This window comes from Poromitra crassiceps (genome assembly GCF_964638095.1).
Source record: "Poromitra crassiceps genome assembly, chromosome: 15".
Lineage (NCBI taxonomy): Eukaryota > Metazoa > Chordata > Actinopteri > Beryciformes > Melamphaidae > Poromitra > Poromitra crassiceps.
The window spans coordinates 15,075,403-15,090,102 of NC_139634.1; the positions used below are offsets into that span (position 1 = coordinate 15,075,403).

Sequence of the window (14,700 nt, forward strand, 5' to 3'; positions counted from 1 at the left end):
CACACACACACACACACACACACACACACACACACACACACACACACACACACACACACACACACACACACACACACACACACACACACACACACACACACACACAGAGAAGCTACTTGATCAGACCTTCAGCTAAAGCTATTGTAATGAAGAGCTCACCACATAAAGGCCTCACGTGAAGTCATGCAAACTAAAGCGGACACTGTCCATGGTTCTGAAAATGACAACACAGCGCCCCGCTGTTGTGGGCGAAGGGAAATTGTACAAAATTAATTAACTCACGTCTAGAGGAGAGTCTGGTATCTGGTAACGCATTATGGTAACAATCTCTTAATTAAATCGGCTTTCCCTGCAATACGTAAACAACAAAGCCAATGACTTTTTGGATTTGAGAACTGTCCAAAAAGGCACCTCTAGAGAGGAGCTATCCCCGCCCCGTGGTGCTGATCAGAACGCAGCAAGCCATGTGAGAGATTTTACATCAAAACGCTTGTTTCAAATTAATAAAGTTTAACCTCACCTCTAGAGGAGAGTCTGGTTCATCCAGGATGCTCTTCTCACTCTGTATCCGCTGCATCGTTCCTGTAGAACTGGGGTCCATTATCAGCACGTTCTGACTACCGGCTGTGCCGAACTTACAGTCACTCTTTCTGGAGTCAGTCGTCCTGCACACCTCGTAATTGTACACGTGTGGGAGAGTCCCTGTCCCCAAAGTGTCTGAGTAACGTGGTGGATAATATGGAATCACCGGGAGACTGGAGTGATAGAGGATGCGAGACTGTCTCCATCTGTATATTTTCACTGATATAATAACCACTAAACACGTGATGAAGAGAAAGGAAACTACAGCCAAAGCCAAGACTAAGTAAAAAGTCAGGTTGTCATTGTACTCCTTGTCGTGTGTAAAGTCAGTGAACTCCGACAGCACTTCAGGGAAGCTGTCCGCCACCGCCACGTTAACATTGACTGTAGCTGAACGAGAGGGCTGCCCGTTGTCCTCCACTACAACAGTCAGCCTTTGTTTCACAACATCTTTATCAGTGACTTGGCGGATAGTTCTTATTTCTCCATTCTGTAAGCCCACTTCAAACAGCGCCCTGTCTGTGGCTTTCTGCAGTTTATAGGAGAGCCAGGCATTCTGTCCAGAGTCCACATCAACAGCCACCACTTTAGTGACCAGATAGCCCACATCTGCTGAGCGAGGCACCATTTCAGCCACCAGAGAGCCACCAGTCTGGACTGGGTACAGAACCTGAGGGGCGTTGTCGTTCTGGTCCTGGATCAGTATTTTCACAGTCACATTGCTACTGAGTGGAGGAGAGCCTCCATCCTGCGCTCTGACAACAAGATTAAGCTGCTTAATTTGTTCATAATCAAAGGAGCGAACAGCTTGTAAACCTCCAGTTTCAGGGTTTATAGATACATAAGTAGACACATGGCTGCCACTGACTTGTGAGTCATCCAGGAGATACGATATTCTCGCGTTTTGATTCCAGTCAGAGTCCCGCGCACTGACAGTAAATATGGTAATTCCAGGAGAATTATTTTCTGTGATGTAAGCAGAATAGCCGTTTTTGTCAAAGACTGGGGCGTTGTCGTTTACGTCAGAGATCTTTAGCTGTAATTTAGTAGAGCTAGAGAGAGGGGGGGAACCTGAATCGGTAGCTGTTATTGTTATGTTATATTCTGCGATAGTCTCTCTATCAAAATGCTGATCTGAAACCAGATTGTAATAGTTCGTTAGAGATGACTGGATTTTAAACGGGAGTTTTGCATCTGTAGTACATGTTATCTGCCCATTTCGTTCTGAATCTGCATCTTTGACATGTATAATAGCAATCATTGTACCAGGAGGCGCATCCTCAGACACCGGACTAGAAAATGACATTATATTTATAACTGGGGGATTGTCATTGATATCAGAAACCTCAAATATAACTTTACTTGTACCGATTAAGCCGCCCTGATCCCTTGCCTCTACTCTAACCTCATATTTCTTATCTTTTTCATAATCTATCTGACCAGACACACTTATGGCACCGGTGCTTTCATCAATCGTGAATAAATCGGCTACACTACTTTTCATCTGAGAGAAGCTATAAGTAATATGTCCATATGGGCCACTGTCAGCATCTGTAGCATTAACTGTAATGATATTAGTGCCTTTCATCGTGTTTTCCCTCACAGATGCTTTATACACGGATTGATTAAATACAGGAGCATTATCGTTGGCATCTAAAACAGTGATATCTATATTTACTGTACCAGATCTCTGTGGATTTCCACCGTCCACTGCTATCAGCCTTAAAGAGAAACGAGGACGTTCCTCTCTGTCCGGTGGTTTCTGAAGCACCATTTCAACATATTTAGTTCCGTCTGGATTCGCATGCTGTTTCAAAATGAAATTGTCGTTTGGCGTTAAAATGTAATTTTGTAATGCGTTTTGCCCCACGTCAAGATCCTCTGCACTCTGTAGTGGAAATTGAACTCCAACGAGAGCGGATTCACTTATTTCAAAACTGATATCTTTATTTCGGAAGACAGGTGCGTGATCATTTATATCCAAAATTTCAATAGTCACTCTATGTAATTCCATAGGATTTTCTATAATAATTTCGAAACTGATGCTACACGGTGTGACGTCTCCACAAAGCTGCTCTCGGTCTATTCTCTCATTCACGACAAGAATCCCTTTGTCCGTCTTCAGCTCGGTGTACTGGATGTTTTCTCCGGTCACGATACGGGCCCGGCCAGAACGGAGCCTTTTCAGATCCAAACCCAGGTCTTGGGCTACATTACCGATAAGAGAGCCTTTCTTCATCTCCTCCGGGATTGAATACCGGATTTGGCCATCAACAGTGGAGATGAAAACCATGAAAAACAACAACGTCTGCCATGTAGAGGTGTAACACAAACGCCATTTTCCGCATTGGGGCTGAGGTATTGCCATGTCGGGATGATCCACATGCAATTAAAATGAATAAGCCCCCTTGCAAGTGATGCAAAGATACCAAGTATTCCGGGTCTAAAATATTGAGTATTCCCTCTTTCAAAGTTCTTCCTTAAATGAAATGCTGCAATGATGTCGGCTAAGCCCCACCTTGTAATGATTCATTTCTCTAACTCTGTCGCTGCTCTAACAGAGCAGGGCACTTTTTCTGTGATCCACAGCGTCACTTAGAGTCCAAAATGTGAACACCAAAACAGTTTGAACACAAATAATGAAGTAACTTCTTGAAACCAAATAATTCAAGGAAAGTCTTCAATGCCCGTAATAATTTGGGCTAAATTTAAAGGGGATTCTCCATAGCCTATATTATTGTATCCCCTATATTCAATTGAAATACCTTAAAGTGGAAATAACCACTTGTGATAACATGTATTTAAAGAGCATAATACAACTCTCTCCGCAACCGGATGTTGTGAATGTATCACTCAATTCAGAATCGTTATCCATCAGCCCAGAGGGGGAAAAGTGAAAGAGAAAGCTACATGGAATATTCAACAAAAAGCCACATCAAAGCATGTAAACTGTAATAAATCAGCGCATATAAAAGCACACAGCGTTGTCAGAAAAACAGCAGAAAACACAGCAGTTTTCCAATGGATGCTCACTCATTACAAGTGGAACTGTTCACCATAGCAGTGCTGAAAAACATCTTTCATCAAGCTCGCATGTTGTTGGATTTTAAATGCACCTTTGCTCTGTTACGGTTTAAGCAACAATATTTTGCTTAAACCATAAAGAAAATCATATAGTGAGACAAATACCACTTTCATGTTTACGATTGCATGAAATTAACTTCCATTACTCAATTCAAATAAGCAAGTCGCAGGCCTTCTAGAGCTAAGAAGCCGAGCCCGCTTCCCAGATAAAGGCATCCAGTGAAGTGATGCAAACTAACGCTGTCCGTGGTGCTGAAAATTACAATATAGCGCATTGCTGTTCATTAAGTTAATATAACAAAATGAAAATGAAAAAGGAAGACGGCCAGATGAAAGGAAATCGTATAAATCACTTAGCTAACGATGAGAGGCTTCATCCTTTTGTAGAGCATATCAGATCAGAAGCAGTTTGAGGAAACATCATTAAAGTATAAGCCTAGAAGAGGAGCTGTCCGACTCGTGGTGCTGAAAAGAACCAATGCAAGCCTGTAATGTAAATTATCGGAAGTCTTGACAAACAACTCATGTGTTTGAATGCAACAAGCCATATCTGAGACATTTTACATCAACGAAGCTTGTTTCAAATTAATAAACGTTGACCTCACCTCTAGAGGAGAGTCTGGTTCATCCAGGATGTTCTTCTCACTCTGTATCCTCTGCATCGTCCCTGTAGCACTGGGGTCCATTATCAGCACGTTCTGACTACCAGCTCTGCCGAACTTACAGTCACTCTTTCTGGAGTCAGTCGTCCTGCACACCTCGTAATTGTACACGTGTGGGAGAGTCCCTGTCCCCAAAGTGTCTGAGTAACGTGGTGGATAATATGGAATCACCGGGAGACTGGAGTGATAGATGCGAGACTGTCTCCATCTGTATATTTTCACTGATATAATAACCACTAAACACGTGATGAAGAGAAAGGACACTACAGCTAAAGCCAAGACTAAGTAAAAAGTCAGGTTGTCATTGTACTCCTTGTCGTGTGTAAAGTCAGTGAACTCCGACAGTACTTCAGGGAAGCTGTCCGCCACCGCCACGTTAACATTGACTGTAGCTGAACGAGAGGGCTGCCCGTTGTCCTCCACTACAACAGTCAGCCTTTGTTTCACAACATCTTTATCAGTGACTTGGCGGATAGTTCTTATTTCTCCATTCTGTAAGCCCACTTCAAACAGCGCCCTGTCTGTGGCTTTCTGCAGTTTATAGGAGAGCCAGGCATTCTGTCCAGAGTCCACATCAACAGCCACCACTTTAGTGACCAGATAGCCCACATCTGCTGAACGAGGCACCATTTCAGCCACCAGAGAGCCACCAGTCTGGACTGGGTACAGAACCTGAGGGGCGTTGTCGTTCTGGTCCTGGATCAGTATTTTCACAGTCACATTGCTACTGAGTGGAGGAGAGCCTCCATCCTGCGCTTTGACAACAAGATGAAGTTGCTTAATTTGTTCATAATCAAAGGAGCGAACAGCTTGTAAACCTCCAGTTTCAGGGTTTATAGATACATAAGTAGACACATGGCTGCCACTGACTTGTGAGTCATCCAGGAGATACGATATTCTCGCGTTTTGATTCCAGTCAGAGTCCCGCGCACTGACAGTAAATATGGTAATTCCAGGATAATTATTTTCTGTGATATAAGCAGAATAGCTGTTTTTATCAAAGACTGGGGCGTTGTCATTTACGTCAGAGATCTTTAGCTGTAATTTAGTAGAGCTAGAGAGAGGGGGAGAACCTGCATCGGTAGCTGTTATGGTAATGTCATATTCTGCAAGAGTCTCTCTATCAAAATGCTGATCTGAGACCAGATTGTAATAGTTCGTTAGAGATGACTGGATTTTAAATGGGAGTTTGGCATCTGCAGAACATGTTATCTGCCCATTTCGTTCTGAATCTGCATCTTTGACATGTATAATAGCAATCGTTGTACCAGGAGGTGCATCCTCAGACACGGGGCTGGAAAATGACATAATATTTATAACTGGGGAATTATCATTCATATCAGAAACCTCGAATATGACTTTACTGGTCCCGGTTAAGCCGCCCTGATCCCTTGCCTCCACTCTAACCTCGTATTTCTTATCTTTTTCATAATCTATCTGACCGGACACACATATGGCGCCGGTGCTTTCATCAATCGTGAATAAATCAGCTACACTACTTTTCATCTTAGGGAAGCTATAAGTAATATGTCCATTTGAACCACTGTCAGCATCTGTAGCATTAACTGTAATAATATTAGTGCCTTTCATCGTGTTTTCCATCACAGATGCTTTATACACGGATTGATTAAATACAGGAGCATTATCGTTGGCATCTAAAACGGTGATATCTATATTTACTGTACCAGATCTCTGTGGATTTCCACCGTCCACTGCTATCAGCTTTAAAGAGAAACGAGGACGTTCCTCTCTGTCCAGTGGTTTCTGAAGCACCATTTCAGCATATTTAGTACCGTCTGGATTCGCATGTTGTTTCAAAATGAAATTATCGTTTGGCGTTAATATGTAGTTTTGTAATGCGTTTTGCCCCACGTCAAGATCATCTGCACTCTGTAGTGGAAATTGTACTCCAACGACAAAGGATTCACTTATTTCGAAAATGATAGGCCTATCTTTATTTGGGAAAACCGGTGCATGATCATTTATATCCAAAATTTCAATAGTTACTCTGTGTAATTCCATTGGATTTTCTAAAATCACCTCAAAACTGATGCTACACGGTGTGACGTCTCCACAAAGCTGCTCTCGGTCTATTCTCTCATTCACAACTAGAATGCCTTTGTCTGTCTTCAGCTCGGTGTACTGGATGTTTTCTCCCGTCACGATACGGGCCCGGCCAGAACGGAGCCTTTTCAGATCCAAACCCAGGTCTTGTGCTACATTACCGATAAGTGAACCTTTCTTCATCTCCTCCGGGATTGAATACCGAATCTGGCCACAAACCATGGTAACCACATAAAGCAGGAAAATTAGCAGTCCTGCTCGCCTTTGCAGTCCAAACAATCGCCATGCAATGCATGTTTGGGTGTGAGATCTTCGAGTTTCCATCAGGAACAAATAATCCGGCAAAATGTTCTCCTCAGATAAATTTATATTCAGCCTGGTTCTGGTATTCAAACATGCATAAGAAAGCGAGTTTATGTCCGTCTACCTCTGCGTCACTAAACAAATATATCGTCTTCTCTAGGCACAGTAAGGGAGGGACTACCACTGACTAAAGAGACTCATGGACAGAAATATATTTGCTTGATCCGCAGCGTCCTCTAGAGTCTGATCAATGAAAGCAAAGCATATAGACAACACGGACAATATTAGCAATTATTTCACTTTTCCCCATCAGACGTAATGCTTCACATCAGATCATATAGCCTACCATAAATCCTATATTGAGTAAGCACATGATGGGGTTCAGAACGTAGTCCTATGTTTTGAAGAGTATAGTAACAGTATAATACACTCTTTAGTGGAAGGACGATCCACCAGTCATGGTGCTGATAAGAATGTGAGCTCATGCAGGAGACAATTTTCGTATAATTGTTGACATTGCAAAATAATTTATGAATAAATAAATAAATAAATAAATAAATAAATAAATAAATAAATAAATAAATAAATAAATAAATACATAAATACATAAATAAATAATTTGAACCATATTGTTCCAGCTGTAAAATTAGTAATCATGGTACAGTTCACATGTATTTTTATCACTGAAGATCCGTTTGTTCTTTTGTCCAGGACACGATTAAATTGTTAAAAGCTAAGAGGAGAGTGACTTATAAACAATACGGAAACTGCAAGCCTTCAGCTACTTCATCTGAAGAGCTTTCCACATAATGCTCCAATGAGAAAGGCCTCCAATGAGAGTGCAGAAAAGGAGTATGTTCACGGTTACTGAAAACGCAAATAGAGCGCACAATTGTTCTTTATAATTCAAACTAATTTAACTGAGAAAGAAAAACGCTAACACATTATGGTAACAATCTCTTAATTCAATCGGCTTTCCCTGCAATACGTAAACAACAAAGCCAATCACTTTTTGCATTTGAGAACTGTCCAAAAAGGCACCTCTAGAGAGGAGCTGTCCCCGCCGCGTGGTGCTGATCAGAACGCAGCAAGCCATGTGAGACATTTTACATCAAAACGCTTGTTTCAAATTAATAAAAAATGACCTCACCTCTAGAGGAGAGTCTGGTTCATCCAGGATGTTCTTCTCACTCTGTATCCGCTGCATCGTCCCTGTAGAACTGGGGTCCATTATCAACACGTTCTGACTACCGGCTCTGCCGAACTTACAGTCACTCTTTCTGGAGTCAGTCGTCCTGCACACCTCGTAATTGTACACGTGTGGGAGAGTCCCACATGTCCCCAAAGTGTCTGAGTAACGTGGTGGATAATATGGAATCACCGGGAGACTGGAGTGATAGAGGATGCGAGACTGTCTCCATCTGTATATTTTCACTGATATAATAACCACTAAACACGTGATGAAGAGAAAGGACACTACAGCCAAAGCCAAGACTAAGTAAAAAGTCAGGTTGTCATTGTACTCCTTGTCGTGTGTAAAGTCAGTGAACTCCGACAGCACTTCAGGGAAGCTGTCCGCCACCGCCACGTTAACATTGACTGTAGCTGAACGAGAGGGCTGCCCGTTGTCCTCCACTACAACAGTCAGTCTTTGTTTCACAACATCTTTATCAGTGACTTGGCGGATAGTTCTTATTTCTCCATTCTGTAAGCCCACTTCAAACAGCGCCCTGTCTGTGGCTTTCTGCAGTTTATAGGAGAGCCAGGCATTCTGTCCAGAGTCCACATCAACAGCCACTACTTTAGTGACCAGATAGCCCACATCTGCTGAGCGAGGCACCATTTCAGCCACCAGAGAGCCACCAGTCTGGACTGGGTACAGAACCTGAGGGGCGTTGTCGTTCTGGTCCTGAATGTTTATTTTCACAGTCACATTGCTACTAAGTGGAGGAGAGCCTCCGTCCTGCGCTCTTACGACTAACTGAAGTTGTTTAATTTGTTCATAATCAAACGAACGTACTGCGTGTAAAACTCCAGTTTCAGAGTTTATAGATACAAAGGTAGAGACTGGACCACCACTGACTTTGGTTTCCTCCAGGAGGTACGAGATTCTCGCGTTTTGATTCCAGTCTGAGTCCTGCGCGCTGACAGTAAATATAGACATTCCAGGGGAATTATTCTCGGTGACATAAGCAGAATAGGTGTTTTTATCGAACAATGGAGCATTGTCATTTACGTCAGAGATTCTAAGGTGTAATGTCTTGGTACTGGAGAGAGGAGGAGTCCCAGAATCGCTGGCTTTTATAGTTATGTTATATTCTGGAGTGGTCTCTCTATCAAAGTATTGATCTGAGACTAGATTGTAATAATTCGTTAAAGACGACTGGATTTTAAATGGAAGTTTATCATCTATTGAACATATTAAATGCCCATTTTTTTCTGAGTCTGCATCTTTCACATTGATAATAGCAATCGTGGTGCCAGGAGGGACATCCTCCGACACAGGGCTGGAGAATGACATGATATTTATAACTGGAGCATTATCATTGGCATCAATAACTTCGATAATTACTTTACTTGTATCAGTTAAACCTCCTTGATCCTTAGCCTCTACTCTGACCTCATATTTCTTGTCTTTTTCGAAATCTATCTGCCCTGACACCGATATAATGCCCGTGTTCTCATCAATGTTGAAAGTATTTGCTATGCTTCCCTTGACTCGAGAAAACCCATATGTTATTATACCATTATAGCCACTATCTGCGTCACTTGCATTCAAAGTGGAAATATGTGTTCCTTTGATTGCGTTTTCAATTACTGTAGCCTTGTAGACTGACTGGTTAAAAACGGGAGCGTTATCGTTGACATCTAAAACAGTGATATCGATAGTTACTGTACCAGATCTCTGCGGAGTTCCACCGTCCACTGCTATCAGCTTTAAAGAGAGACGAGGAAACTCCTCCCTATCTAATGGTTTCTGAAGCACCATTTCAGCATATTTACTCCCGTCTGGATTTACATGTTGTTTTAATATGAAATTATCATTGGAACTTAAAACGTAATTCTGTAGCGCATTAATCCCAACATCAGAATCCTCCGCATTTCCAAGTGGGAATTTAGCTCCAACCGTAGCTGATTCACTGATTTCAAATTGAATACCTTGTGTTGGAAATACGGGTGAATGATCATTAACATCTAAAATTTCCACAGTTATACGATGCAATTCCATAGGGTTTTCTAGAATAATTTCGAAGCTGAAGCTACACGGTGTGACGTCTCCACAAAGCTGCTCTCGGTCTATTCTCTCATTCACAACTAGAATCCCTTTGTCTGTCTTCAGCTCGGTGTACTGGATGTTTTCTCCGGTCACGATACGGGCCCGGCCAGAACGGAGCCTTTTCAGATCCAACCCCAGGTCCTGTGCTACATTACCGATGAGAGATCCTTTCTTCATCTCCTCTGGTATAGAATACCGAATCTGGCCACCTGCCATGTTAACCACATAAAGCAGGAAAATAAGCAGTCCTGCTCGCCGTTGCAGTCCAAAAAATGGCCATATAATGCATGTTTGGGTGTGAGATCTTCGAGTTACCATCAGGAACAAATAATCCAGCAAAATGATCTACAAAATTGATATTCCGTCTGGTTGGTATATTCAAACAAGCAGAAGAAAGCGAGTTATGTCCGTCTGCGTCAGTTGATGCTAAATAATTATATCATCTCCTCTGGGCACAGTAAGGGAGGAACCTGACTAACGAGACTGCAGAAAATATTTTTGCTTGATCCGCAGCGTCCTCTAGAGTCTGATCAACGAATGCAAAGCACATGCATGGGGAACAGTGTTCCTTAGCAATTATTTAACTTTTACCCATCCGACGTAATGTCACGCAGCGCTTCACATCAGATTATAAATACCATAAATAAACGGATGATGAGGTTCAGAACCTAGTCCCAGATTATACAATGTTTTGAAGTAACAGTACACTCTTTGCGAGGGGGATCTGTCCAGTGGTTCTGCTGAGAATGAGGATCAGGACACAAATATATTCCTATACGTCGATTCAATTGTAGATTATAGTAAATAAGAAAAAATAATAGTGTTCCACAGCTGTAAAACTAGTCATCATGGTACATTACACATCTATTACTGAAGATCCGTTTGATCTTTTATCAGGACATCTACTCGATTAGCTAGAAATTGTTAAAAGGAAAACCATTTGTAGAGTGGCTTATGAGTGAAAAGAGTTTTGCAAATGTATTCCCGTGACGTTTCGAGCTTTCCCTCTTCTTCATACATAGAATATAGACAGACGCCATCTTAGAAAAAGAGAGTGGCTATGAACAATAAGGAAACCACTAGCCAATTCTGCTACTTCATTTGAAGAGCTTTCCGATTTCAGAACTCCGATGAGTGATGCAGACTAAATGGGAGTGTATACCATCCACTGTTCTGAAAACGTAAATAGAGCGCACAATTGTTCTTTATAATTCAAACAAATTAAACTGAGAAAGATGTTCTTAATTCAATCGACATTTCCCCTCAGTAAGTAAACAACGAAGCCAATTGCATTTGCATTCGAGAACTGTCCACAAAAAGGCACCTATAGAGGAGAGAGGAGCTGTCCGCGACCCGAGGTGCTGAACAGAAAATGCTCACTCATTACAAGTGGAACTGTTCACCATAGCAGTGCTGAAAAACATTTTTCATCAAGCTCGCATGTTGTTGGATTTTAAATTGACCTTTGCTCTGTTATGGTTTAAGCAACAATTTTTTGCTTAAACTATATAGAAAATCATATAGTGAGAAAAATACCACTTTCATGTTTACGATTGCCTGAAATTCACTTCCATTACTACTCAATTCAAATTAGCAAGTCGCAGGCCTTCTAGAGCTAAGAAGCCGAGCCTGCTTCCCAGGTAAAGGCCTCCAGTGAGGTGATGCAAACTAAACCAGACGCTGTCCATAGTGATGAAAGTGACAATATAGCGCATTGCTGTTCATTAAGTTAATATAACAAAATGAAAATGAAAAAGGAAGACGGGCAGATTAAAGGAAATCGTATAAATCACTTATAGCTAACGATGAGAGGCTTCATCCTTTTGTAGAGCATATCAGATCAGAAGCAGTTTGAGGAAACATAGATTAAAGTACAAGCCTATAGTATAGAAGACTCGTTGTGCTGAAAATAACCAATGCAAGCCTGTAATGTAAATTATCGGAAGTCTTGACAAACGAGTCATGTGTTTGAATACAACAAGCCATATGAGACATTTTACATCACGAAGCTTGTTTCAAATTAATAAACGTTGACCTCACCTCTAGAGGAGAGTCTGGTTCATCCAGGATGTTCTTCTCACTCTGCTGCATCGTCCCTGTAGAACTGGGGTCCATTATCAGCACGTTCTGACTACCGGCTCTGCCGAACTTACAGTCACTCTTTCTGGAGTCAGTCGTCCTGCACACCTCGTAATTGTACACGTGTGGGAGAGTCCCTGTCCCCAAAGTGTCTCAGTAACGTGGTGGATAATATGGAATCACCGGGAGACTGGAGTGATAGATGCGAGACTGTCTCCATCTGTATATTTTCACTGATATAATAACCACTAAACACGTGATAAAGAGAAAGGACACTACAGCCAAAGCCAAGACTAAGTAAAAAGTCAGGTTGTCATTGTACTCCTTGTCGTGTGTAAAGTCAGTGAACTCCGACAGCACTTCAGGGAAGCTGTCCGCCACCGCCACGTTAACATTGACTGTAGCTGAACGAGAGGGCTGCCCGTTGTCCTCCACTACAACAGTCAGTCTTTGTTTCACAACATCTTTATCAGTGACTTGGCGGATAGTTCTTATTTCTCCATTCTGTAAGCCCACTTCAAACAGAGCCCTGTCTGTGGCTTTCTGCAGTTTATAGGAGAGCCAGGCATTCTGTCCAGAGTCCACATCAACAGCCACCACTTTAGTGACCAAATAGCCCACATCTGCTGAACGAGGCACCATTTCAGCCACCAGAGAGCCACCAGTCTGGACTGGGTACAGGACCTGAGGGGCGTTGTCGTTCTGGTCCTGGATCATTATTTTCACAGTCACATTGCTACTGAGTGGAGGAGAGCCTCCATCCTGTGCCCTTATAATGAATGTCAATTTTTTGATCTGCTCATAATCAAATGCGCGGCCTGCATATATCACTCCGCTTTCTGCGTTAACAGAGACATATTCAGACACAGGGGATCCACCGATGTGACAATCCTCCATAATGTAGGAAATGCGAGCGTTTTGGTTTTCGTCTGGATCGGTAGCCCTAACAGTGAGTATAGAAACACCAGGAGAGTTATTCTCATTGATAAACGCATTGTAATTGCCCCCTGCAAATACCGGGGCATTATCGTTCACGTCAGAGATCTTTAGATGAAATGTTTTCTTACTTGAGAGAGGAGGCGATCCTGCGTCTGTGGCAACTACAGTGATGTTATAGCCAGAAACACTTTCCCGATCTAATACAGCATCAGTGACCAATGTATAGTAATTTCTCAAATTTGATTTAATCTTGAAAGGTGAATTGTGGTCAATTGTACAAGTGACTTGCCCATTATCACCCGAATCCAGGTCTTTAACATTAATTATGCCAATGGTTGTGCCTGGAGGGGAGTCCTCTGACACAGGACTAGTGAATGACATCACATTGATGACAGGTGGATTATCATTCACGTCAATTACCTCAACTATCACTTTACTCGAGTCTGTTAATGCTCCTTGGTCAGTTGCTTCAATCTGTATTTCATATTTCTTTTCTTTTTCATAGTCAAGCTGTCCTAAAAGGAACATCATGCCTGTTGTCTTATTAATTTCGAATGTACCTATGCTACCCTGCATTTTGGAAATCGAGTAAAAAACTAAACCATTTGATCCGCTATCTGCGTCACTGGCATTCACCGTGGTGATATAGGTGCCTTTTGCTGCATTTTCTGTCACAGTAGCCTTGTAGGCCGATTGGTTGAAAACAGGCGCATTATCATTGACATCTAACACGGTAATATCTATATTTACTGTACCGGACCTCTGTGGATTTCCACCGTCAACTGCAATCAGCTTCAGGGACAGATGGGGATGCTCCTCTCTGTCCAACGGTTTCTGGAGCACCATTTCAGCATATTTCCTGCCGTCAATATTTGAATGTTTTTTCAAAATAAAATTTTCATTTGGAGATAAGGTGTAGTCCTGGAGACCATTAAGTGATACGTCAGGGTCATTGGCAGTTGGTAATACAAAACGCGCTCCCGGAGCGGCTGATTCTCCTATTGTCAATTTCATATCGTGCTGCTGAAAGGAAGGTGAATTATCATTTACGTCTAATACTTCGACTGTAATGTGGTGTAATTCCATGGGATTTTCTAAAATCATCTCAAAGCTGAAGCTGCACGGTGTGACGTCTCCACAAAGCTGCTCTCGGTCTATTCTCTCATTCACGACGAGAATCCCTTTGTCCGTCTTGAGCTCGGTGTACTGGATGTTTTCTCCGGTCACGATACGGGCCCGGCCAGAACGGAGCCTTCTCAGATCCAAACCCAGGTCTTGTGCTACATTACCGATAAGGGAACCTTTCTTCATCTCCTCTGGGATCGAATACCGAATCTGACCATTCGTAATATGGCAGATACAAAGATATATCAAGAGATACGCCAGTTTGTAACACAACCGCCATCTTAGGAAGCAGAAATCATATTTTTCCAACACCATTTTATCAAACTATACGACTTGAAAAGCGATATTACAGAATGAATCCTCAGAAAAATAAATGAGTCAATCACAGCATTCAAATGTAGTCCACACAACCCATTGATCCAACCTTCTCACTAAAAACTCAAAGTGTATCTCCGTCGCCGTTTAATGCCAAGAGCTGTTTTACTGTGAGCACGGTGATAAGGGAGGGGACTGCACTGAATAAAATCACTGGCCAGTATTTATTTTTCTTGATCAACAGCGTCCCTTAGAGTGCAATGAATGAAT

The 14,700-nt window shown here is 42.1% G+C and overlaps 3 pseudogenes across 3 annotated transcripts; all 3 read right to left on the reverse strand.

The window, feature by feature from the left end:
* Positions 1–481: 481 nt before the first annotated feature.
* Positions 482–6,716, reverse strand: LOC310790046 (protocadherin gamma-A10 pseudogene; annotated as a pseudogene). The gene is made up of 2 exons: positions 4,313–6,716; positions 482–1,899 (listed from the first exon to the last, which is right to left on the reverse strand). The product of its transcript is annotated as a protocadherin gamma-A10 pseudogene (transcript).
* Positions 6,717–7,806: 1,090 nt separating this feature from the next.
* Positions 7,807–10,290, reverse strand: LOC310790047 (protocadherin gamma-A4 pseudogene; annotated as a pseudogene). The gene has a single exon. The product of its transcript is annotated as a protocadherin gamma-A4 pseudogene (transcript).
* A 1,683-nt stretch (positions 10,291–11,973) lies between these two features.
* LOC310790048 (protocadherin gamma-A10 pseudogene) lies at positions 11,974–14,430 on the reverse strand (annotated as a pseudogene). Its single transcript has one exon. The product of its transcript is annotated as a protocadherin gamma-A10 pseudogene (transcript).
* Positions 14,431–14,700: the final 270 nt, after the last annotated feature.